The sequence below is a fragment of the Anthonomus grandis genome, chromosome 9 (assembly GCF_022605725.1).
Source record: "Anthonomus grandis grandis chromosome 9, icAntGran1.3, whole genome shotgun sequence".
Lineage (NCBI taxonomy): Eukaryota > Metazoa > Arthropoda > Insecta > Coleoptera > Curculionidae > Anthonomus > Anthonomus grandis.
Genome location: NC_065554.1, coordinates 11,196,692 through 11,224,504, shown reverse-complemented (window position 1 = coordinate 11,224,504; position 27,813 = coordinate 11,196,692). Strand labels below are relative to the sequence as shown.

Below are 27,813 nucleotides of genomic sequence, written 5' to 3'. Positions count from 1 at the left end.
CAACTTGTGTAACAAATTTGCGGTCAATGTTTCTGGACCGATTTGTCGCCACTATATTTTCGACAGGTTTGACGCTGATTTTGAAGCTGACAGTAGGATGACCTATTTTAACCTTGTATTTTCCGGCTTTTAACACAACTCATACATAAACATGGGTACTAACGTCCGTCCTTTTTAAAAATTGTACGTCCTCCTGCATTTATTGTGTGTTATATGTAATCTTAAATGTTTTTAAAATTATTTTAATTTGTGACTATGTTTTACGCACTATGTGGAACTCTTATGCGTAACTGGCAAGTGAGTACTTTTTATTTCTCTATCTTTAAGTTTAACTTCATTTTTACTATACTAAAAATTTAAAAAAATAACATTCAACTATCTGATGGCTCATATCGTTTGATTATTCTTTACATTTTAAATATAGCCGATTAGTCTGTAATACGCTTATTAAGTGAAAATGAGATACTTTAAGTCTTACTGCTTGCGTTGAAAAATTAGATTTTTTCTAATATCTTTAAATAACTTCTTAACCAATTTTAACACATATTTAGGTATTTTTTCGAATGAAAAATTTATTTATTGTTTAGGCGTCTTCTAGAGAGCTCCGCAAATGCACATTAAAATTTCTATAAATCGCTTTAGAAGATATTTTGATCAAAAATAAGTATAGAATTTTCTGAATTTCTAATTTGGAAACTCAGAAATGTCCCAAAGAGGCTTTTTAATTTATTAAGACTTTTTTATTTATGGGCTTACGAAAAAAACTGATTATTCATAAAAACTCCTGCTTGTGCTCAAACGAGCTAAAAGCATCTTATTATATCAGATTTATACCCGGGCGTCCCGAATTTAGAAGAATATAAAAAAACTAATAAAAAACTTCTTAGAGAATCATCACAAATAAAGGTACTTTGTTGTTGAAATCAAAATCGTTAAAATGAAATATCGCTTAATTCCTCATCCCATTTAAGATTTTAGGGTCATTTCAAGAGTGTCCCTCGAAAACAAAAAGACATGTCCAAGATTTTTGAAAAAAAAAACCGAAAATGTCACTGTCTGGTTTTTGCTAGGACAACCTTTATAAACGGTATATTTTTTTACAGAGACAAAATTACATGACGTATGATGTATTACGAAATTTAATTGCTAAATTTTTATTCAAGATGGTTAAATATCACAAATGAGACCCAATTTTTCCTACTTTCATAAATACATTTTTATATAGCTGAATACCTACAAAAATTAACTACTACCTAATAAAATAATCAAGATAAAAAAAAACATGATAAGATGAAAAACACAAAAATGATTCAAAAGCATTTAAAACCGCCGCGCCGTTTTTAATTTTGTGAAACTAATTCGAATAAATTAAATCCGAAATTATTCTAAGTACTCTTAAGAGTACCACTACCACTTTAATGTTTGCTTCTCAGACAATTTTTTCTCAATGGCCCTCGCAATCGACCTAATTCTAGTTACTATTGTGACATAAATCTAAGGACCTTCCATGAGGTTCATAGCAGACAACATTCCCTGAAATCTAAAGTTTACGCCACCCAGTCTGAACCCTGAGACGATTTATGGAATCGTATCACTAAGGAATAATCCACAAAATTTTGAACCGTTGAGATCCTGTTGTATGGAGGTGACCGGCGGACAACACTTTCAACAATTAACGAGATAAATGTACACTTTCTGATACTTTTTTATGTACAAGTGCTATTCAGAAATGTCATGACATCAACTGCGATGTGTACGCATGCTTCTTGAATTATCAAAATTCCTAACATTGGCAAATTGTCCAGCATGCATGAAAAACTCGTAGAGATCCTTAGACAAAATCGGATTAGATAACCGGGACATAAAAATTATTGTAAACCTTTATTGGGGTCAAAAAGCAAATATACGAATAGAAGCTGAAGACAGCGATGTAATCGAAATACAAATAGAAGTATCACAAGGAGGTTTAGGTTCAGATTTATTTATTTAACTACGATATACAAAGTATATGTAGCAAGTCAAAATTCAAAAGAAAAAAACAGATAACAATAAAATATTTAAGCATATAGAACTAATTATACAATAAACAATATTCAAACAGGTGACACAATAAATATGTTGACACGCTTATCAAAATATAAATACATAACATGAGTTAGCAGTTAAAATGCGCTTAATCGTACATTTAAAAAATTGGTACTTTACAGTTTTATCTCATTAGGCAAATTATTATAGAGATTAATATTTAAACTATTTTTAATGCTTTTAATTAACCTATAACGTGACGTTCATAAGGTCGGGTGAAAATTCAAGATTATAAATCAGTTGTAAATGGATCAACTTACATAAATCTTTAACAATGTATAAAAAATGAATGCCGAAGGCAATGTCATTATTCCCAAGAGAGGAAAGATGTTATGACATGACTCTAATGGCCCCAGGTGAAGGATAATTCGTACAGCCTTTTTTGCATACCAAAAATGTTTAATGCGCTCGATGAACCACACCAGGGAGTGATACCATATAGCAGTTTCGAGTGAAAGTGCGCAAAATAAGTCACCTTCAACGCTGCTACATTTAAAGTCTCTCTCAAAGTTCGTAGTGCAAATATTACAAAGGAGAGATTTTGAGAGAGAGCATCGGTATGCATGCTCCAGCTTAATCCAGAATCTATTCTTTTTTCTTCTCATGCTCTATCCGCTACGAATGTTGGCGATCATCATAGCTATCGAAACTTTATTGACAGTATACCTAAACAGCTCAGTGGAGGTATATCCATACAATTTGCGGAGATTTGCCAACCAGGAAATTCTACTTCCTTCTACTTTGTCCTGTCTGACGTTTGACGAGACGATATTTATTTTCATTTCTCATTACGTGTCCTAAGTATTCAAGTTTTCATGTTTTAATTGTGAGTAAGAGTTGCGGTTGGAACTTCATTAAGTTTAGTACTTCATTATTTGTTATATGGTCGGTCCCAGGTATCTTCAGGATTCTTCTATAATCCCACACCTCGAAGTCCACAATACGTTTCTCCATAGCCTTAGAAACTGTCCAGCTCTCTTCTGCAGGGTTACCGGGTAGATGTAGTAATTTACTATTCCTTTTTTTTTAACTCCAAACTGACATCTAGGTTGGTGAGCACGGTTTTCATCATAATGAAAGTACTTCGTGCTTTCTCTATGTGACATTTAATCTCCACAGAATGATCCCAAGATTCAGATAGGGTGGTTGCTAAATAATTGACTTTGTCAACCCTTTCGACGATCTCACTATTGACGATCAGTTCTGTATATGGTATTGGAATTTTGCTAATTACAATGTACTTTGTCTTTTTAGCATTGAGTTCTAGACCATATTATCTGCTGGTAATATTAAGAGAACTTACTAGGTCTTGCAGGTTTTTCAAGATGTCGGCTATCAAGACTGTGTCGCCGGCGTATCGAATACTGTTTATATTTTCTCCATTGATTTTTATTCCACTATGAACTCCATCCAGCGCTCTTCTAAAGATATCTTTAGAGTAGACGTTGAATACAAGAGGTGACAATATACATTCACGAATTTCAACAGGTTCAGACTTCCCTTCACTCAACCGCACGATTTCCTTTTGTCCCCAATAAAGGTTGCTGATGAGCCGCTTATCCTTGATTTCCACTCACTCCAATGATTCCATCATTTTGTCGTGTTGACATCTATCGAATGCTTTAAAGCCCAAGCGCACTTGTACTGCAAGAAGTGCCTCGCGAGTTCCAAGGCCATTACGAAAACCGAATTAAGCCTGAGTGATATTCGACTCATATTTGTTGAAGATACGTGAATGAATTATTTTGAGGAACACTTTCAGCACGTGACTCATTAAACTAATTGTTCTAAAATCTTCACATTATTGTGCATTGGGCTTTTTAGGCAGAGCGACAAAAGTAGACATTAACCATTTATCTGGAATACTTCCGGTATTGTATATTTTATCAAAGAACCGTGTTAGTGTTCTGAGACAATCTTCTTGCATTACTTTGAGAATTTCCGCTAGTATGTTGTCTCGACCCAGCGCTTTGCCACTTTTTGCTATCTTAATTGTTTCGACTTCTGAAATGGTTATATCTGGCGTTTCTACATTAAAAAATACTGAATAGCTTGATGATACAGTTCTGCCACACTCTTAGTTTTCTCTTCTATTTCAAAGGGCAGATTACCGCTTTGATACTTTATGTTCGCCGCCATTTGTTTTCTTATCTACCAGTTGCTTTTGTTATCTTTTTGTGAACATTAAAAGTGTCATGTCGTTTACTAAGGCCTTTTATTTCTTGGCATTTATCGCTGTGAAGATTTATATACAATTCAGAATTTTGTGTTTAAGGCACTCTACGTTGCTCCATCAAGTCCAGGATATGCTGTGTCATCCAATGTTTTTAGGCTGACACTTGGTATTTATTAGGGGTTCTTTGGTCGTAAGGAGTATATTCTTTAAAAAGATCCAAGCGTCTTCTACGTCCGTTTCCTCTGTAATGTCGATGTTACTTATTCCTGTACTAAGAGTGTCTTGAACATGAGTACAGCTGTTTCGTCAAGCTTTTCTAGGTTATGTCTAACAATCAGTTTTTTGGGTGGTAGTTTTTGTGGTTTAACTTGAAAGTACGTATATAGTACTCGATATACCAGTTGTAATCCGAGTAGATATTAGCTCCAGAATATGTTTTTGCTGAGAAGATAATGTTTCTGAATCTTTGGCTGATTAGTATAAAATCTATTTGATTTCTTATTACGTTCTCAGGGGGTTTTCAGGAGATTTCCACGTGTACATGCGCCGTTGTCCAACAATGTTTTCATCAGATCCAGAATGAATATTTATTTCAATTTAAATTCAATATTTATGCTAGTACTGAGCATTATACTATTCTATCAATAGTAGAATGTTCAGTTTCGTCAGTACCAACAATAGAAGATTACTTGCACAAAAACTAGTCTAGGGCCCGCTCATTGGCTAATAAAATTTCAGAATTCAAATTAAGCTTATATATGCAAATAGTCAACATGTAAAGAAAAATAAGAAAAAGAAGCGGACTCAAAACGAAATCCTGGGGCACCTTATGCCGCTGTGGTAACAAATTTGATAATTCACTATTAACTAAAACTTTATGCTTAGGAGCTTAAGAGATAGATACGAAAAAATATATGTGGTCTCATAGCTCTAATCCTGGATCACACACCAGTTTCGTGATTTAACTATCTTAACAACCAAAACGCCTTTTTAAAAAATATTATTTTATTTGAAAATTAATTATTACAAATTACATGCTAATTGTCTTAGCAACTTCAATTGACTAACTCGATAATAAACAATGAAACAGTTTTGTTGTAATAAAATGCAGGGTCAGCAGCTAGTGGCTTCCATGGTTGTACAGGGTGGCTCGTCACATAACTCCTCCCTCCTAAAATTCAACTTCATGGGCTAGGGTGGAAGTTGAACATCTCCAACATTGGCAGCTTCTGGATTGGTCGATCTTTTCGAACATCTGGTATACCGGAACTTCTTGTAGCAGAAATAACTAGTTACAATTATTAATAATAAATAAATAAATATCGTCCATAAACTAGGGCTTCCAATTATTGATTGTTGTTCGATTAGGTGAAAGGGTGGATTTTGCAAAATTTGATGTTTTACAGCATGAAGTTCGTCCAATCTGATGTCGTCAAGGTGGATTTTGAAACTTGAAGATTTTTCTTCGAGCGTTGGTTCCACGATTCTTGGAAGTATCATTGATTGGATGCTTACAATTGGCTTATCGATCAGGAACTTCGCTTGATTGGTAACAATTTCACAATTTTGAGGTACGTTAAAAAGGAAACTGCCTTTTAAACGAATTGACTCAATTTGTTTATTACAGTTGAGTTTAATGACCTCTTGATTAGGAAGAATTCCAATAAACTGATTGGATTCTTCGATGCGCAGAATCTTGGATTTGGTAGCAACTATTTGGACCTTTTTGCAGGTGGAAGTATTTTTATTCTCCAAAAGCAGGATCTCACAGGGTGCTTCGTCAGTAATATCTTCAACTGTCATCTTCTGGCATATATATTGTTGTCTGGTAGCTTTCTTGCAAGGGTCGCTCGTGAAGGAATAGTATAGCTCATTTTTAAGCAAAAATTTATTTCGTGGTACAATCGCCTTAAATTGACTCCCATTAAATATTGGTGCAGAATATAAATGATAATATGTAAAAGTAAAAGGTTGCATAATTGGTATTTTTAGGAAATATGTTATTTTATTATTTACAATATAACATTCTATATCGATAAACTTTTGAATTAAAAATGTATTTTCTAATGTTATTGCAAAAGGTAACTTTTTATTATTTAATTGTTTTTCGAGTTTAAGGAGTTCATGATATAAATCTTTTGTTTTTATAATACTTGGATGCATCACATTTATTTTTGCAAAAGAGATAGAATTTTCAATATCTTGTAAAACAGAATTAATAACTTCATATAGGTTAATTAATTGATCTAAATAATCTTTGATAACCAAATAATGTCCTTCGGATCCTAAAATCAATGAGTAAATATCATTCATTTTATTTTCCAATATTTTTTGATTATTTATAATTTTGCTTATCGTAACATTAAATTGATCAATAACATTTAAAGATATTTTATATTGATTATACAAGTTATTTGCTAATTTCTCTTGGTTTTGTTCTAATTGTTTTATTAACGTATCATACCGCTCTCCATCTGATGCATCCAAATTACCACTAATTGATTTAAATATTGACCCTAGTCCATTGATTAAACCTCTTTTTACTCTGACATTAGGTAATATTTCATGAAGCTTTATATCTACCTTATCTTTAATTAAACTTAAAATTTTTAGCTGATTAAGAGAATTATTTTTATAAAAATTCTTATCATTTTCTAATACTAAGGTTAAATTATTAGTTTTCTTATCTAGTTGTCCTATTTCTAAAATTAACGGATTAAGGTTAAAATAATGTATTAGATTATAGCTTGATTCTTGAATTTTAGCAGATCCTAAATTTATTGGAATTAAGCCAGCATGGCTACTTAGGTTTCTAATTTCTATATCGTCGTTTCCTTGCATTCCCACGATGAACGTGAGCAATCTAAAAGAAATAAGATAATTGAAAATAAACAACTCTAGTCGTTGTTATCAAAGGAATAAGGTTTCTTACGCGGTCTTTTTAAATTATTCATGTGAATCTTTTTATCAAGTTCTGTGGAAACCGTTTTTTGAACATTATCAGTAGTTTTAAGAATTGTCGGTTTTTTAAAAACATTAGCGGTTTTTTGTCTTATGTGTTTTCTCACATATGCTTGCTGATCAGGTGCAAATATTTCAGGGTCGTCACGATTTTTATTGCGGGTTTCAATTACAGTTTCTTTATTATGATGTAATTTTTCGTTTATTTGGGAATAGAGCAATTTAACTTTTTCTTTATGCGAATTGACATAATCGTTAATCAATAGTTGATCAAGTTTTATATCAAAAGGACTATTTTCCGTAATATGGCCATTAACTATATCAATTGGTTTAAATTTTGTAGATGAGTGGATTGTATGATTATATGCGAGAACAGAGTAAATCATTTTTTTATTAGTGGGTGTCTTTAAAAATCCAGTGGTATTTAGAATTCGAATATGCTCTAAAATAGTTGAATGAAATCTTTCTATCATACCATTTGAATCAGGGTGATTTGGACAAATGAAATGGATTTTAATTTTGTGTATATCAAGTAATTCTGAAATTAATGAATTTTTGAATTCGGTTCCATTATCGGTAATTATTTGTTTCGGTACAGAATGGTGGGAAAAGAAATTTAATAAACAATCAGCTACTTCAATAGATTCGGCTGTAGAAATTGGGTAAGCTTGCGCATATTTTGAAAAAGAATCAATTATAGTTAAATACTTGTTTTTTTCAACAGTAAAAACATCAATGTGGAGAATTTCAAATGGTCGATTAGCTGTCGGTGTAACATTCATTTTTACTTTGACTGGATGGCGTTCATATTTACATTGTTGACAGATTTCACAATCATTTATAAAAGTTTGTACAGAATGTTTTAAATCTAGCCAGTAGTATTTTTCTTTAATCCTTCTTTCAGTTTCATCTATTCCTCGATGGTTTGTTTTTGATTCATGATAATTTTTTATAATTTCTTTTATATCGTCTTTGTGTGTGACATCTATTAATTTAGTTAAACAACGCTTTAATTTTAAAGATGGCCATTTAAACGTTTTTCTGATGACTTCACAAAAAGGTTCAAAAAACTCAGGATTTTCGAAAGCAATATAAGTGATATTGCAAGCCTGGCTTTACATAATCTTTTATAAAATTTATTATATCATTATCGAAATTATTTTGGGATATTTGTAAATTAATTCGTTTCTTTTTTTCAAACAAAATTTTAATTTTGGGAATTGCCGGGGAATGTAAAACAACAGATATTATTATTTGGTTTAACCCGTAATTAACTGGTGTCTCAACGATCGGTATACCTACAATAGGATTTTGTTCAGCATTGGTATGAACAGTGTCGTCATTTGCGTTATCGTCATTAGGAATATCAGGTTGCACTATATCGTCTGTGTTTTCGACGGGAAGATTTTCAGGGCCTTCGTTTGTTTGGGGGCATTGATCTGTAGGGTCATGTTGCACAATCATTGAAATATTGTCTTGGTCAGGGTTTTCATTTTCTGGGTTTAAATTTTCGGAATTTTGAAGAGACTGATTAAATTCCTCAATATATTTACTTAAATTAAAATTTGTATCCGTATCATTGGTGTGGATTTCTACACGTGAAAGGGCGTCGGCATTTGTATTTAGTTTACCCTTTTTATAATAAATCGTATAATTATATTCATCTAATTTAATTCGCCAACGTAGTAATTTTGATGAAGGATCCTTTAGTGAGAATAACCATTGTAAAGGTTTATGATCCGTAATTATGTTGAATTTTCGTCCGTAGAGATAAGGCCTAAAGTACTTCGTAGCCCAGACAATACAAAGGAGTTCTTTTTCTATGGTTGAATAATTGACCTCACTATCATTTAAAGTACGTGATGCATATGCGATTGGTAGGTCATTACCAATTGGTCCTTGAGAAAGCACAGCACCTAGTGCTATATTGCTTGCGTCCGTTGTTAAATTAAAGGGTTTGTTAAAATTTGGATATTGTAAAATAGGGTCGTTCATTAAAAGATTTTTACAGGTTTCAAAGCAATTTATAAATTCAGCGTTATGTTCTATAGTGGCTCCTTTTTTTAAACATTTGGTTAAAGGTTTAGTCAATTTAGCGAAATTATCAATGAATTTCCTGTAATAGCCTAATAATCCTAAAAATCCCTTAATTTGCTTAGTAGTTTTTGGAATAGGATAATTTTTAATGGCTTTAATTTTTTCGGGGTTGGGTTTGACACCTGAAGGGGTAACAATGTGTCCTAAATATCCTACTTCTTTTTTTAAAAAATCGGTTTTATCTAGCTGTAATTTGAAATTGGTTTCACGAAGACGTTGGAAAACGGCGCGTAATTTATCGATGTGTTCTTGTAAAGAGGTAGAGTAGACAATTATATCATCAAGGTAAACGGCACACTTTTCGTTTTGCATTCCACGAAAGACATTGTCCATTGCGCGTTGGAAGGTCTCGGGGGCATTTTTCAGGCCAAAAGGCATACGCAGAAATTCGTAGTGCCCATTCTCACAACTGAAAGCAGTTTTCGGAATATCCTTTTCGTTCATTGGAATTTGGTGGAAACCACTCGCTAGATCGAGGGTTGAAAAATATTGACATTTACCTAGCTTATCGAGAAGATCTGTTATATTGGGTAGAGGATACCGCATATCGATGGTAATTTCATTCAGTTTTCTGAAGTCTATTACGCATCTCCACTTTTGTTTTCCGCTAGAGTCAATTTTTTTTGGTACTACCCAAATTGGTGAGGACCATGGGGATACACTGGGTCTTATAATATTTTGCTCCAACATCTTTTTTATTTGACGCTCAACTTCTTGTTTGTGAATAAAGGGATATCTGTATGTTTTCGAATAAATGGGTGTTTCATCTGTGGTTTTAATTTCGTGTTTTACCTGACTTGTGAACGTAAGAGGAGTATTTTCATCATAAAAAATATCAGAGTATTCTTTACATAATTTTAAAATTGCAAATTTTTCTTCTTGATTCATATGATCTGTTCTGATTAGTTTTTCCGGTTTAAAATTAGGAGATTTATTGGTAAAATTATCGATTAAGTTAAAATCAATGGATTCTAATTCTTTTCTTTCAAAGGGTTCAACTTTTATGGGTTCGGAAAAATCTAATAGAATTTGATCAGTAGAGCTATTTAAGATAGTGGTGAGGGCTATGCCATTCTTTGCAATAGAGAGACTTTCTGGGATTTCACAATTTCCTATTTTTTGATATGGAATAATGATTTCACCATTTTTGATTGAAGTTTTAATTTTTATAACTTGTTCGCATCGGGGTTCTACACTTATTTGATTTAGGTTTCGTTTTGTGTTTTGGAAAAGTAATTTTATTTGAGCATAAGGAGTACGTAAGTAACCATTGCCAAAATCTAAATTTGTTTTTAAAATTTCAAGATTATCTACTCCTATAAGACCATCAAAAATGTCATGGAATTTAAATAAAAAGAATTTTAATTGTAAAGGTTCGGGTAAGTTAAAAATTCTGGATGTTGGTATAAGAGTACTAAATTTATGAGCTGACATTTCTTTTCCACGAGATACAATAAACGGGTCTTCTATTATATCCTTTTTGTAAAATTTGTTTGCCAAGTTAGGGTTAATGAAAGATCGAGATGAACCGCTATCAATTAAAAATTTTAAATTATGTTCTGGAAATATAATGTAGGGTAGTTTACTGGTAGTAATTAAATTGAAGCTTATTATAGGAGCTACTAAGGATTGGTCTCCTCTGGAGGCTGTTTTGTAAAATTTTCTAAAGTTTCGGGTTCTTGTTGATCGTCATATGCTTCATACAGAACTTGGGAATTATTTTGATGAACCTCATCATCAAAAGTTGTGGGTTCTTTTGAATCGCAATAATAATTATCATCATAATCATCATAATATTGATTAGTCTCAGTATTATATAATTCTTCTGATACAAAATTACGAGGGCCTGAGGGCACAAAGTGATTTTGTCTAGTTTGGAAGTTTCGTTGTGATTGATTAGGGTTATAAGTTTGCATAGATTGATTATTTCTACAATTATGGGAGAATTGTCTAGAAGTTATGCTCATAGGCGTCGGTCGAGGAAGATCTTTTTCTCTCATTTGATTTGGCCTAAAAACGTTTCGATTTTGGGGTGGTCTACCAAAAACTTGTGAGTTTGTTGGCAGAGGACGTTGAGGTAAAATTCTAGGGCGTATAGGAACTGGTTGAGATGGAAAAACATTTTGTCTCATAAATAGATCATGGGGTGTACTTGAGTTAAAATTATTATGATTATTTAAATTTGGTTGGATGTAGTTGGGTTGTTGTATAGATTTATTAAAACTTTGATTATACTGAGGTTTATTAATTTTATTATTATTCTGAAAGTATAAGCTATTGTTTTCTTGATTTACAAATTGAGAAGCTTCGGCTAGGGTTCTTGGCCGCATACACCGAATATTTGTCCCTAAAGGCTCTTTAAGACCTGATACAAAGGTTTTAAGTGCTAATTCTGAGTACATTGTACGTTTTAAATTTTTAGCAACATCTGTAATTTCATGACTATCAATATATGAACAAAGTAAATTCAATAAATGCAGTACTTTATCATAAAACTGATTGGGATTTTCATTTGAATTTTGCCTAAGCATAACAAGGTCGCGATTGAGGCAAGCCTCATCTCTTTGATCAGCAAAATTTCTTTCAAGAGTTAGTTTAAGATCATTCCAAGTACTTACATTTTGAATATTTACCACAATTTTAGCATTTCCAATTAATTTACCTATTAAGCAATTAAGTAAATAAACATTTTCAAATTTATTAGGATCCGTTTGATCATAAAAGTGTTTAATTAAAGTTTCACAGTTTACGAGATATCGGTTAAGATCATTAGGGTTCCCATCAAAATTCGGGACACAATTTAAATATTCCGGTTTAAAAGTGGGCATCTTAGTATTTAAATGTAAATTTTCTAAATTTAAATTATTATCTAATGGTGAGTCAACTGAAGAGATTTTAAGATTATTCAATACAACGCTTAATTCATCTATATTGGACATTAACTTAATGAGCTGTACTTACATAAAGGCGATGGTCATTTCTATAAGGGACAGTCTAATATTCTGCCTCCTTGCGTAATTAGATGATTTGTATCTAATCACCGATGAATCTCCAATAGTGGTCTTCTTGTTTCAGCAATTTTCGATAAATTCACTGCAGATACCTCCACCGAATTTTCATCAAGTTTCGTATAGTCCGATTAATCGTTAAAACGAACGTTCGATACACTAACCGATCTAACTCCGGACTATCCTACCGACTGCGCCATTTAACTATCTTAACAACCAAAACGCCTTTTTAAAAAATATTATTTTATTTGAAAATTAATTATTACAAATTACATGCTAATTGTCTTAGCAACTTCAATTGACTAACTCGATAATAAACAATGAAACAGTTTTGTTGTAATAAAATGCAGGGTCAGCAGCTAGTGGCTTCCATGGTTGTACAGGGTGGCTCGTCACATAACTCGTGTTTCTTACAGTATCGCACAATTTTAAAATTGTACTTAAGTATTGCAGACGATAGCTCAGAATTATTGAAGGCTGGGCATTCGTAGGTAAGGTTTTAATATAAGTCATAGTCTGTATAATAAAAAATAAAAAGGCGCCATTTAGTTTTGTTAAAACTAAGAAAACTTCTAAACTTGAATATTTTAATTCCTGTAAAGACAATTTGGACTATGCTATGGCAAGAGAAGGCAACAGTTCCCAACAATAACCCATTTTATTCACATAACCCTATTTACATTTTATACAGTATAACAAACCAAATTATTGTTCTTTAGAGGCAAAATCCACAAAATATAATTAATAAGTATTTTTTATAAAATGAAAATATTAAAAACGATTTAATTTTAAACTCAATTATAACTTATGGCTAACGAATGAATGTTTAAATTATATTAAAATAAATAAATAAATAATATCAACCTAGGTAGATGTACTATTAAAATTATTAAAAATGTAATTTATACCCAAATAGTTTTACAAATGTATTAACGGTTGAAGAAGTTTAAAAACTGTTTAAATGAATAACGTAATTTAAAAAAAAAAATAATAACTGGCCTGAATCGTCCGTTTTCAGTCAGAGACATATGGAGCAACACTAACATAAATGCCGATAATAGGGTTAGATTCCTCCAAAGTCCATGTGATTGGAAAACCAGACTGGTGTCACAGACCATTAGACCCTCAAGGCAGGGGTAAAAGTTAAGTAATCGAGCATCCTTTTATGGAATTACCAAATTATAACTATATAAGTGAAAAGAGGATCCAAGAAACAAATAGCAAGCCAGAGTATTTTAGGCGACCTGCATCATTTTCTGAATTTTCTCTCTTTGGTCGGGCGTGAAATTTACGTTTGCTTCTACCACACACGGTGACCATAGATTAATATTACTTAGATAGGAAACTCCCGTAAGAGCCAATAGAACAATGAAAGTCGATTGACTGTTGCGCCCTCTGAATTTCAAGGAGTAGTACTAACCGTAAATGAAAATGGGTTTGTGATGACATAATAGCGGGTAATTTAAAATTTGATCTATACTGTGCGCTTAAAATTAGTGGGAAATGCGAGGTTCTTTCAGAAATTATAGTACAAAAATATAAAAAATGATAAATCGTGGACTTATTTAGGACATATTTAATTAATATAGGGATAAAAAAGTTCAAATTTAACACTTTTTCAGGCGATTGATTTGTCCCTTTTTCTGTTTGCGTACTATAATTTCTGAAGACCCATACATTTCCTACTAGATGCATAGGTCTCGATTTCAGAAATTAAGCAAGAAATATTTACAAAATGTACTAACTATTATATTTAATATATACTTATTATATAAGTTATACAATAAAAATTAACAGTTGTACACACTTGTTAAAACATTAAATAAAATAAAAAAAATTCTTTAAAATTCCTTAATGGAATTGCTTAAGGATATATTCAGGATATTACAAATGGTTATAATTAATGTAAAAAAGTCAATAAAAATTTAATAAAATCACCAAAAAATTACTGCATATTTAATTCACCAGTAATGTTTCTTAGTAAATATTATAAATTAAATAACTATTAACAAATTAGCAATGAAAGAGAAATAAGTAAACATTATAGCAGCAGAAATAATAGATAACAAATTGACAAATGCATTACTATATTAAAATTACAGAAAAGAATTTACAATTTATACAATCAAAATTAACAGTTATACATGCTTGTTAAAATTTTAAATAAAATATTTTTTTTTCCAAATTCCATAATGTATAAACTTATTTTAATGAGAAGCTTTATTGTATGAAGAGCAAACTCTCAAAATAGAGCTTATACAGGGTGTGGCCAAAGGTTATAGAAAATGTACAAAGTCAATATTTTTTTTTAAAAAATCACCAACCTCTCCTCAATTCACTAGTAGTGTTCCTTATTAAATATTATAAAAAAATACCAACAAAATAGTAATGAAAGAGGCAATAGGTAAATATGGTAAAAGTAAAATTTACAGGAGTTACCATTTTGTATTTGTCTTTAAGAATTTCACACTTTAAGATTTATATAAAATCCAAAATTGCTCTACATTGAAACTGCTGAAATTGCTCTTCCCTCAGGTTTGGCATCACATTTTAAGTAAGTTTTAACATTGAGGCTCTCAAAAAGTATAGAGAAACAAGATGTATTGAGCTTCACTGGTCCATTTATTTTAGATTCCAATGTCTAGAAATAGAGATCATATTTTGAAGTATTGATTTCTAAAATCATTCAAAAAAATTAAATCTTACCCCATTTCCTATGATATTACTCCGCCTAGGATTCTATGATATTACTAAAGACATAGGCAAACAAATCAAGGCGTACCTCAGGGTTCTATACTATCACCCCTACTTTTTTCACTCTACGTGGCAGACATGTATAAAACTGTAAAACATTCCACATTACAGCAGTATGCTGACGACTCACAACTGTATATTCCTGTTTCTATTGAAGATATGAATAATAACTTATTTCAGCATAAGTTTCAGTTTGATTTAATGAATCTAGAAAACTACACAAAAAATCACAACCTCAAATTAAATGCTGAAAAATCTAAAATTCTTTTGATGTGTTCGAATAATAATTTAAGGCGAAATGTTGAAAATCGGATAAATATTCATATAAATAACACTCCAGTTCCAATTGTCCCAGAGGCAAAAAAATTGGGTATCATATTTGACAATTTTCTCTCTTTTGAACCCCATGTAAAAAACAAAATTAAAGCAGCCTATTTACGCCTGATAAACATCTTTAAATTTAAACGGAACTTGTCTACAAAAACAAAAATATTTACTTTGTGAAAGCCTTATTTTATCTTTATTCGATTACGGTGATGTGGTATATGGTGGCTCTTTACGTTCAAGTACCAAAAACGCAATTCAAAAAATTAAAAATTCCTGTATGCGATTTGCCTATAATATCTCATATAGAAACCATATAACGCCATATCTTAATGACAAAAATTTTAAATAAAAAAAAAATTAAATATGACAAACAGACGAAAGCATCATATGTTTAACTTTATTTATCGGATTATAAAGGAAGGCCAACAGGCTAACTTACGAGATGAATATTTGGATTTTGAGCATGAACACATGACACGAAACAATGATATTTTTGTTGTGCTACGCCAGCATCATTTCAGCGCTCTTTTAAATTTGCGGGGGTTAATAGTATTCCATCCAGCATTAAACAACTAACTTTAAACATATTTTCTAAAAAATTAAATCACAGTTGCTAGTTGAACAAAAAATAGGTTAATTAACATCAGATACAAATGAGGGTAAAAATCTAACAAAATAAAAATTTAAAAAAATCATTATTAATTATGATTAGTTTAAAATTGTCTTTACCCCTTGTGGGAATCGACATCGACATTTTGCGTTTTTGCTTTTTTTATGGTCTTAAATATTGGGCGTTACCCTCCTTGGTTCTCTTCCGCTGCCGCATCTGCCGCTCTCCCGTTCTGGATTAATTTTCTTTATTAATATTATTATTATTATTATCGCTTGTTTCTTTTTGATTTATTTGATATAAATTAATTATTTTTAAGGGTTATTTCGTCTGTACCAACAGATTAACGGTTTTTATAATCGAGAATTAATCCTTTTTGTCAAAATTTGAATTAGATTTATAACTGTATTTTATAATTTTATATATGGGCAAATAAAGCATTTGCATTTAAGAATTTGAATTTATAGGTGCAGTTCTTAACTTTTAATCCTTCAGCATATTCTGTTGTCGACTGCTGCTCTATATGATCAAAAGTAGTCAGTTCTATATAATTGTGATCTGAAAAAAGATATTTTTAAATGGAATGTCCTATACATCTGGGAAATAAAAAAAATTATTTTATTGATTTCAAATATATCATATAAAATATTTGGCCACATATCGGTGTCAGTCTAAGAAACACATTACTAAGTTAAGTATAATATTTTTTTAGTATGATAAACCTAAATTATTAATTAAAGAGCTTAGTTTAACCCAAGCAATTTAGACACCTCTATTGGAGTCATTTCTTAGGAAAACTATTCTAACTTACCTCGTATTGTTTAATTTGGAGATTAACCGAAGGTATGGCATCTGGTTTAAGGCTTAAATTGGGATTGAATGAATGTAGGGTAATATAATTTTATCGTGCATATAATTGTTCATTTGTTCATTCTCACAAAAAAAGTTTATTGCAATAACTATTTATGCAAATGCAATGTCGCCAATGTCTATATTCGATTCAAAGTTTTTACTGTTTTTATCTCAATTTCTTTACAACAATGTAATTTACTGCTTTTAAATTTTCCTGCATCCCACGTGTCAGCACAACGAAATGAAAATTAATCACAGTTGACGCACAACACACTGAACTAAACAACTGGAAAAATTTTGTGCGAAATATGAGAACAGATCAATTTTGTTAAGATGTTTCGTAAAATTTGATTAATGAAAGTTAGTTTTCCGGCAGAAGTAAAAATAAAGCATGTGTAAGCTAAAGAACTATGAAAAATAGCCGCATTTTATATGACATAATTTGATGGTTGACAGCCACCTTCGGTAAAAGCGACAGATTAACTAGTTTTGCATTTGTAGCGCCACCTAAATTTCGAGAACTAGAAGCTTTTTACTGTTCCATAAATCGCCCAAACTTTCAAGGCCCTGGTCAGTGGCAAGGTCGAAAATAAAAATCAATACTGATCCTGACAAGTAAAAGATTGCCCCTCTACACTCAAAGCAGACAAACGGCAAGTCAGATACCCATGGACAATGGAAGCAAGGAGAAAAAACTCCCATAAATCAAGAAATCCTCGTTGCGATGCTAATGCCGACACTTATAAATTTGAGATGAGCAATAAAAATGTATTTTAGTTTAATGTATCATTAAAAATTATTACTTTATTTGACTGATAATTGAAAATACTGTATTTTATGACTCAATTTTATAATAAAAATTAAATTAATTAGAAAAATAAACACCAGCTTTTATTTTGCCTAGATATTCGCCTTTCTATAGCACTTCAAACAATTCTTCCAAAGTATTTTCCAATATCCCAATTGCTCTTTATTTCAGAGCATAAGGTCTTCTTGTTACGACACCAATGTTTCGATATCTTCTAGGCATTGCTGAGTGACTAGTTAGTTAAGTCTTAGTAAAAAAGTCCAAGTAAAAAATATTATTGGTACAAAGTAAACGGCCATTATTGCCTTTATTGAATTGAAGTATCTTGTTTAATAATAGTACATTTTTACAAATAGCAGTAAAAATTTTAGCAAGACTAATTAAATACATTTAAACCAGTCTAAAACACGTTCTGAAGTACTGCTACAAATTATCTTTAATAAGTTTTAAATTTAATAGATTTCAGCCTAATAGCGTTTTTTTCTGCAAAAGACAATTTCTTTCAATATACACAAAATCTTTAGACAGCCCTGTATGCGTACATATACATGAATCCTTTCTTACGGGAAATTGCCTGTAAAATGTTTATAAGTAAGTGGTTTATTTACCAGCAATATAACCTTTGTCGCACTTAATGTGTTAACCTTAAATGTTGTATTGAAAGCCACGGGCTCGTTAATATAATTTTCAATGGAATCAATCGAGCAAGTACTCCGCGTGGTGGTGGGAGACGCCGGTATCACCTGCAGACAGATATTTTAAATTTAAATATTTTATACTTCAATCAAAAGCCAAACTGCTCCTATCGATAACCAAAATCAAAAAAGTTTACTAGTGTTTTTTTCGAAATAATTCCTCTGGAATTTTTTTCAATAAAAATAGACATTTCCATTCATTATTTTGGTTCTTTGATGGGATTTTAATATATTTATTATACATTTTGGCAGGTTGGACTCAAAGTGACTTTGTGCGAGTGCAGTGTTTGTGTTATTATCTATAATAGATATTTAATAAGGTAAATTAAATGAAATATTTTAGGAAGGTATCGTAACGTACAAAAAATATTTAATTCGATTTTTTTAAGTTTGTCTTAAAAAACTTATATAGCAAATATTACTAGAATAATAATATAGCTAATATTATTAAAAATGCTCACAGCAAATTTAAGTAATATTAATTGCCTTTGTTTTATAATTAAACATTTTAAAAATATTATAAGACTTTTCACAAATTTATAAAAATTAAAGCAAATTCAATGTAAGCAACTTTTTTAGATGCATTTATAATAAAACTGGCAAATTATTTAAATGTCTCTGATATTAACTAATATTAAGAGGATGTCAACTGAATTTCTTATTTGTCGACTTTTCTTTTCTACATCATTTAATTTTTTTTAATTCTAAGCCGTCAAATCTTTTAAATATATTTTAAATACTATGTTTGTACTTTTCATAAGATTTGAATAAATAAAAAGAAATTAAAATAAAATGTATTGAAAAAAGGGGTATAAAAAAGCCATTTAAAGAAAAAGTGGTTCTTCATCATAAAAAATATATTTTGCTACTACAATTTTAAAAATATGTTTAAAAATAGCCAAAAATATTTTTGGTATATATATATATACATATATCAAAACATTTTGAAACTCTTTTTTTCAAAAAAAAAACATTTAAATTCTCATGCAGCTTTACTAAATTTACTTAATTTAAAAAAAATATTGACCAACAAAAATTTTTATATTAAAACGAAAATTAAATTGAATTAAAAAATGCATAAAAACAAAGATAAAAAAAAATAGTAATACACAAATAAATAACATAAAGTAAAAAATGCTTTATTATAAACATAAAATGTTGTTGAAAAGCCAGGACTAAAAGAGCAAAAATTAAACTAACTATAAGTTTAAATAAAAACATACCAACTAAAATCACAAAACTTAAAAAAACAAGCAAAACATACCATATTACTCTTTTTTTTTTTCATTAAATTACTCATCCAGATTGTAATCTTATTTATGTATGTGAAAAAGTAAAGTAACAATTTAACTATTAAGGACTTAAAACACTTACACTTCTTTGAATAGAAAGTAGGAGAGTAAGAGAATTTCTAAGAAAGAACATGATTTGGATGGAAGATTAAGTAAAAGTCTACATTTTATGCGAATGTAGACTCTCTTCTTTTCGAGCGTAGAGAAGAATCAAAATAAGTGAAATGGAATTCGGTATATACAAAATGTAACATAAGTGATGATTTTAATTCTAAGGTGTGATTTCTTATAATTTTTAAAGTAAAAAAAGTTCATATAAACGTATGTTCAAAGAGGCGTTTTCGTTTTCAAGATACAGCGTGTTAAACTTTTTTTAAATCAATTTTTGTTTTTCTATTAATTTCTAAAAAAGGCGTTTACCGAATTTGTTGAAATTTTTGCTGTTTATTAATTATTTTTATAAGGTATCTCTTGAAATTCTCACATTTAGCCTGAATATTTTTGTAAGAATGTTTTTTTTTTAATAAAACAACTAGAAATGCCAGTTTTTGTCGCTTGATTTTTTAGGTATCTTTGTTTTCATATCTCAGCACATTTCTAACCTCTATAAAAAAACTAACTACCTAGAAAACTAACTATTTAAAAAATTTCAATAAACTAATTAATAAGATGCTATTTTTGGTGTTATATTTTAAATATTAATTGCAATGGCGTCGCAAATGGTTAGCCGATTAAAATGTTTTTATTTTGTTATTGGTTCTGTGGATACGCTACCATTTTTTTTGCATTTAATATTTGTATCAAACTAAGCAATTAAAAATTAATAAACGTTTTTCAAATACAGGGTGTCTCGAAATTACATCGCAATATTTTACCAGCCGCATCTTTGTCTAAAAATAAGACAAAAAGTCCATATACAGTATGGTTCAAAAGTGCATCGATTTTAAGTTACAGGGTGTTTTATGAATCATGTTAAAGATGGTTCTTTTGTTAATATATCCGGAACGCCTAGTTGTAATCATTTGAAATTTTCAACATTTACTATTGGTTTTATTAAAAACTGATATTGCAACCATTTTTGCCAAAATGTATACAGGGTCATAAAATAAGTGGTCGGTAAAGTTTAAATTGTTAAAACTTTTTTTCTAGCAACTCCGTAATAATTTTGGTATTAGAATTGCAAAGAACAAACATTTTTACATAAAAAAGGTGCTCTTGTCTAACTTCGATAGGAGCTTCCGTTTTCGAAAAAATTAGATGTAAATGTTTTGCAAAGAGAACGCGTAAGTTATTTTGGTAACAGTTAATAAAATTAAAAAGCATCTTAAAAATCCGTTGGGGATAAACATGACCTAAGACTATCACAAATACTTTATTTAAAATCAAAAATTGTTTTTCGAGTCAATTGTTTTTTTTTTTTAATGTAATTGAATAGGTAAAAAAAAGAAACAATTAACTTATTACGTAAAAAAAAACATAAAAACACCAAACAAAAAAGCACAAATTACAACAATTGTTCAAAGTGGTTTCCATTTTGCTGAAGACACAATCTTGCCCTACGCGTTATTGCGCGAGTAGCCCTTAAAACAAAAATTGGATTTCTCTTTATTTCATTCAACAGCCCAATTAATCCTTTGCATCAGTTGTTCACGGGTATTTATATCCACGGCATATACCAACTCATTTAAGTGTCCCCATAAATAATAATCTAACGAAGTTAGATCTGGAGATCGAGGAGGCCAATTTATAGGACCACCTTGACCAATCCAACGTTCAGGAAAATGGTTATTCATCCACTCACGCACATTGCGACCCAAATTAGCAGGCTTGTTGAAAAATCATGTTTTGGCGTAAGATAAGAGGAACTTCTTCCAGAAGCTCCACAAGATTATTTTCCAGCATATGAAGATAATTCTCCGAAGTTAGCCGATTGGGTAATTCTATCGGGCCAATAGGTTGGTCCCCGATTAATCCCGCCCACAAATTTACCGAAAACCTTCTTTGAAAATTACTACGCCTTATGGCTCTTGGATTTTGATCTTCCCAAAAATGCATATTATGCATGTTAAATGAACCATTTCGTGTGAAAGTGGCTTCGTCCGTCCATAAAATGGAAGGAATTAAGTTTGAATTATTAATTACCCATTGACAAAATTGGATCCTCAACGGAAAATCGTCTGGCTCTAAATCTTGGACCCGCTGGTAATGAAACGAATGTAACCCTTGGGATCTTAGCATTCTTCCAATCTAATAAAAATTAAATTACTATCGTAACAATAAGCATTTTTTTAATTACTTACTATAAGAGCGAGGGATATGTGTGGCTCTTGACACATTTCTTATACTTGCCCCCGGATTTTCTTCAAAAACATTTAAAACATTTTCTAAATTATAATCTTCTTGTGGTCTGCCTTGTCCACGAGCTCTTTGAAAACTTCCGTTATTGCATAAATTTCGGTGAGTGTTTATAAAAACTTGACGATCTGGAACATGTCTTAGGGGAAATCTTCGGCGATACTCACGGACAGCCGCCAAAGAACTGCCATTACACAAACCATAAACAAAATGCATGTCAGCTAATTCTTGATTTGTAAATCTATCCATAATTTTTGAAAAATGAATCACAAAAAAGAACTAATTTACTTTGCCAAAGCAAATTTAAAAAATGTGAAATGTCAACAAAACGTTTAACAAAATTTAACAAATAAACTAATTGTCAACAAACACAGCCAACTATTATTTTACAAGATGTTATTTGTAGTTACTTTTTGAAATACCAATTCATGACTTATTAATAATTGATTTTTTCGAAAACGGAAGCTCCTATCGAAATTAGACAAGAGCACCTTTTTTATGTAAAAATGTTTGTTCTTTTCAATTCTAATACCAAAATTATCACGGAGTTGCTAGAAAAAAAGTTTTAACAATTTAAACTTTACCGACCACTTATTTTACACAATATCAGTTTTTAATAAAACCAATAGTAAATGTTGAAAATTTCAAATGATTACAACTGGGCGTTCCGGATATATTAACAAAAAACCATCTTTAACATGATTCATAAAACACCCTGTAACTTAAAAACGATGCACTTTTAAACCATACTGTATATGGACTTCTTGTCTTATTTTTAGACAAAGATGCGGCTGGTAAAATATTGCGATGTAATTCGACACCCTGTATTAATAAAAAGTCGATTAAAAAAATTAACATCCTGTATCTCGAAATTGAAGCGTCTCCGGATATACGTTAATATTAACTCTTTTACTTAAAAAATTACAAGGAATCACTCCTTAAAATTAAAGTAATCACTTATGTTACATCCTGTATAGTTGACGGCTCTCTCGTCTATAGAGTAAACAATGAATTAAAAGAGATGAATTAAATGAGAATGTAATAAGCATTTCTACCAAGAGAAACAAAAAATAACAACTTGCTTGTATCTGATCAGATGATATTTGTATCTATATACAAAGTATTTTCAAAGTGGAGTGTTATTTATTTTAACGGCTTGTAAAACTCTTAAAAAGACGTTAATTATCAAAAATCACCTATATAAAAGCTTCTTATAAGAGAGTTACTTCACATTATTGGAAATGTAAAATGGTTACCGTTTTTACAAAAATTGTTTAAAATTCTCTCCATTTGTTCGATTAATACACAATCTGGCTCGGCAAATCCACGACTCTCTACAATCATCGAACGAAAATAAAATCCTGGTGTCCGCGAATTAAATCACAAGAATTTTCAATGCGCTCTTGAAGTTCTTTCACAGTATTTACTGCTCCATCATCAGGCTCTTTCAAATAGTCCCACATAAAAATTACAAAGCGTTAGATCTGGGAAGCGAGGAGGCCAAGAAATGGGTCCATTGCGCCCTATCCATCTATTCGGAAACATTATTTAGAGGTTCTCGTCTAAAATGTGGTGGAGCCTCGTAATGTAGGAACCCCATATTTTGTCTCACATTTAGAGGAATATCTGATATTAATTGTGGCAGATTTTACCGCAGAAAATCTTCTAACTTCGCCGGTCAGTGAAGGTGGAAAAAAGTAGGGTGCAATAAGCATGCCATTTACCATGCCAGCCCAAAAATTTAATGAAAATATATGTTGAAAATTAGATCTTTTTACAGCATGCAGATTTTCTACTACTCAAACATGATTATTGTGGAAATTTTGTGCTACATCTCATATAAAAGTGATCTAGACTGTAAACAAAATTAATTTTGTAAAATCTTCTTTTATGCTCTAGGAGGATCTTCAGGTTGTAACGATTGTACCCGTTGAAAATGATAAGGATAATATACTGTCCTTCTTGTATTCCACACTTTACGATGAGAAACGTCAACTAGTTCGAGTACTTATTGTTGAGTCGTCTTCAACCATTTCTAAAATGCCTTCCTTAATTTGTGACAGGTTGAGTAGCTCTTCCCCAGCTCTCTCCCAGCGTGGCCTCTTAGTTGTTCTTTTAAATACCCTGTATCACAAGTCTAATAACTAACATAAACTATAAACATACGTGGGCAGAAAGATTTCGTAAAGGAAGCATTTTCGCATACAACCTGCATGATCTCCATAGGTAAGTATTATGTCCACTAGTTCATTGTTTTGATAAACATGAGCTATTTTTCCGCACAAAATAATCAGACTCTTGAAATACGCACTATTAAAAGGTTGATCCAAACGATCGAACCAAATATTCGTACTGAAAACCATAAACGGTACCAACAACAAAAAACGGTAGGAATTCGTTAATTATTATATTATTGTTTTTTAATGTTTTACTATCTCTTTTATTATACAGCTATTATATACGTGAAATCATCTTATCTGTCACTAACAAACACTCGGCTGGTGATGATGGAATTCCCTGCTCTCTTATTAAACACGTCCTTGAATTTTTGGTGACACCGATTACATATCTTGTTAATCTGTCATTTCAGGAGGGGTCATTTCCATCGGCTCTGAAGAACTCTCTTGTTGTCCCTATTCATAAAGGAGATGATAAGCATCTGATATCCAATTATCGAAAAATTTTACTCTTATCGGTGTTTTCGAAAGTTTTTGAAAAGTGTTTCTCTAAACGTTTGGAGTCTTTTCTACTCAAAGAAATTTTTTTTACTAAATACCAGTTTGGTTTTAGGACGGGTCGCTCTACACAAGATGCAATTTTGTCCCTATGCTCATATGTTTTGTCTAATTTGGAATTAAACAATAATATAATAAATATTAACCTAATGTTGGATAGATTTAATGACTGTGGTATGCGTGGTCTTGCCCATAAATGGATTAAATCCTACCTGACCGGTAGATATTAAAAAACGATATTAAAGAATGGAAATGTTTCAGTTGCGTCTGAGTCCCTACCAGTTGTTGTTTATTATATTTTTTGATAGCATCTTGGACGAATTTCCTGGCAACCATATAGCCTGCGATTGCAGATGATGTTGTTATATCAACGTCGAGTGGTCTCTTAGAAGAACTATCTAGAGGTTCAACCGAGGTAGATGACCGAATGATAAGTATCAGTAGCAGGAACAGCCTAGTACTTAATGAGACAAAAACTGAAATGATATTTTTTAGTCTTACCGATTTGAATAAAAGCTTGCTTGTTAAAATGCATAACAAAACCATAGAACAAAATAAGGTTGTCAAGTACTTAGGAATATTAATTGATGAACATCTTAGTTGGTCTTATCATGTAGATATGGTTTTAAAGAAATTATCAATTTATGCCTATGTGATCTGGCAGTTACGTAATAAAATCGATTTATTTATTTATTATTTATTAAAGCATATTTACAATAAGGAAAGCATAATTTAATATCTCTTATTGATATCTCGTCTTCGCCTGTGGCATTAGTGCTAATAGAATTTAAAATTTGGATTAATGCTTCTTCGTCTATTAGACCAAACCTTAACTCCTCGGTAAATGATTGATGCTTATTTTGTTTATAAAAATTAACCTTTTCATCTGAGGTAGTATATGTACTTGAATTAGAATTTACAAAATAATTATTTATTGCAGATGAATCTGGAAATAGCTGAAAAATGTCATTGGTATTTTTAGTTTTGGTCAGATTTAACTTTTCAGCAGATTTCCAAAAATCCCTTCCAGACTTTGTAGAAAGAGATTGAAAGTAAGTAGTATATAGTATTGCAGTTTGGCGTCGGTTCCATGCTGAGATATTTCTTGTGGGCCTTATCTCTTAATTTCATTAGCAACTTAATGTTATTCGTAATCCATGGTGTATATGGCCTATCCTGGATTTTTTTTGTTTCAAGGGAGCATGCTTGTTAAGTAAAAACATGATAAACGAATTAAAAATGTTTAATTTATTATTAATATTAGTTATATAATAAATAATATCCCAATTTAGTGCTCGAGCGTCCCTCTCAAAGTCACCCACTGTAATATCGTTATCATTTCTAAAAGAAACAAATTTTTGAAATGGCTTGTTTGAAATCAAATTAAAGCATGCAAAAGTTAAACAGTGATCAGATACACTTTCTGAAATAGGTACCACCTCACAACTTTCAGGGATGAATGTTTTGCTTGTTATAATTAGATCTAATAAACTCGAGTTATCTCCAGTGTGACTAAACCGAGTAGGGTTTTTAACATATTGCTCCAAATCATAATTTTGAAGCAATTTGATAAAATAATTTTTTGGTGTAGTTTGGTTTAGAAAATTAATGTTATAGTCTCCGACAAAAATTGGATAGTCATAAAAGGGTACGTTAAGACTTAAAATGTCCTCAAAGCTGTCTAAAAAGTGATTAATGTTTGCAGATGGTGGTTTGTATATTGTGGTGAAAATAACAGATTTTTTACCTATGTTAATTTTTATGCTTAAATATTTACAAAATTGGCCTAATACTTCTTTATTACTATGGTTATGTCCAGTCATGTTTGTCATACGGCATAATGTGTTGGGGTAACTGTTCTAGAAGTGGTGAGGTTTTTACGGCCCAGAAAAAACAATTAGAACTATTTTATTTAAGCCTTATACATTTTCTTGTAGAACACTCTTTCCAAACTTGAAAATTATGCCATTTTCTTGCCTATTTATTTTCAACTCGATCATGCATATAAAGCGTAACCTGTCTGATTATTCTTTGTCTAGAGGTAGCCACTTTGAACTCAGGGTGTAACTGAAATTTGGATTTACCCAAATATAAATTAACCAAAGTGGCAAACAGCCCAGTAGTTTTACCAATTAAATTATACAATAATCTTCCTATTGAAATAAAAAAAATTGAGAAGGTTAATAATTTCAAAGCTTCATTGGAAAGAATTTTAATTAAAAATTCCTTTTATACGGTAACGGAATATTTAAATTGCAGCGTCTTATCCTTACTCCCATAATTCGTATTTGTTTGTTTGTTAAAAGTTGTAGTTTTTCCTATATTCTTAGTCTTTAGTTAATTGTAGATTTTTTATTGTTTTTTTTAAGGCCTTTTTAAAACTTGTATGTTTAGGTCTTATCATTTTTTGACATTATCGGATACTTATTTATATAAGTCTATGGAAATAAATATTTGAGTATTGAGTATATAGGTGATTTTTGGTATATCAAATCCTTTTGACGAGTTCTACTATCGGTTAAAATAAATGATAAAATGATAAATCAACTTTGAAAACACAGTACATAGTATATAAAATGAATGATGAAACAATGTTTTGAAAAGTAATTTCTTAAACTCATTTTAGTTTCGAACGACGATTTAATATTGGTCCGGTTATACTTGTACTATAACTTCACAAGAAATCATATTCAAAAATTAATTAATACATTAAAAATGTCTATAAAGCAAAACATCTTTTTTTAATAATTTAAATTTACAAATAGCCCGTTTTGCCAACTACCACCTGCTAACCTTCACATCCTATGACCTTCATTTAAAAATATTCTATTTTAAACCAGTCAATAAAACAAAACGCACCTTAAATATACTAATAAATTATTCAAACAAATGATTCAAGAACATCCTTAAAGAGTGGATTTCCGAAAATCTTTGGGTTTCCAAGTTCAAATATCAAAACCAAACAATATAATATCAATAAAGGAAAATAAACGTAAACTTGACCAAAGCTTGAGAAGTTCACGCTTACGACCAGTTGGTTATATAAGATGGTATAATA

The 27,813-nt window shown here is 30.8% G+C and overlaps 2 protein-coding genes and 1 long non-coding RNA gene across 3 annotated transcripts in view; 1 reads left to right on the top strand and 2 right to left on the bottom strand.

Annotated features, from left to right (window-relative positions):
- The window catches only part of LOC126740428 (flotillin-2), a 512,088-nt gene that overhangs the window by 353,869 nt on the left and 130,406 nt on the right, over positions 1-27,813 (bottom strand). The gene's annotated exons all lie outside the window — the stretch shown is intronic.
- Positions 14,524-17,505, bottom strand: LOC126740431 (uncharacterized). The gene is made up of 3 exons (XR_007661907.1): positions 16,830-17,505; positions 15,034-15,169; positions 14,524-14,968 (listed from the first exon to the last, which is right to left on the bottom strand). It is a non-coding gene; the product is annotated as an uncharacterized LOC126740431 (long non-coding RNA).
- Positions 18,383-27,813, top strand: part of LOC126740427 (glucose dehydrogenase [FAD, quinone]-like) — a 41,351-nt gene continuing 31,920 nt past the window's right edge. The window contains exon 1 of the mRNA XM_050446452.1: positions 18,383-18,693. The gene's annotated coding sequence lies outside the window, so the exon portion shown is untranslated. The remainder of the gene's footprint in view (positions 18,694-27,813) is intronic.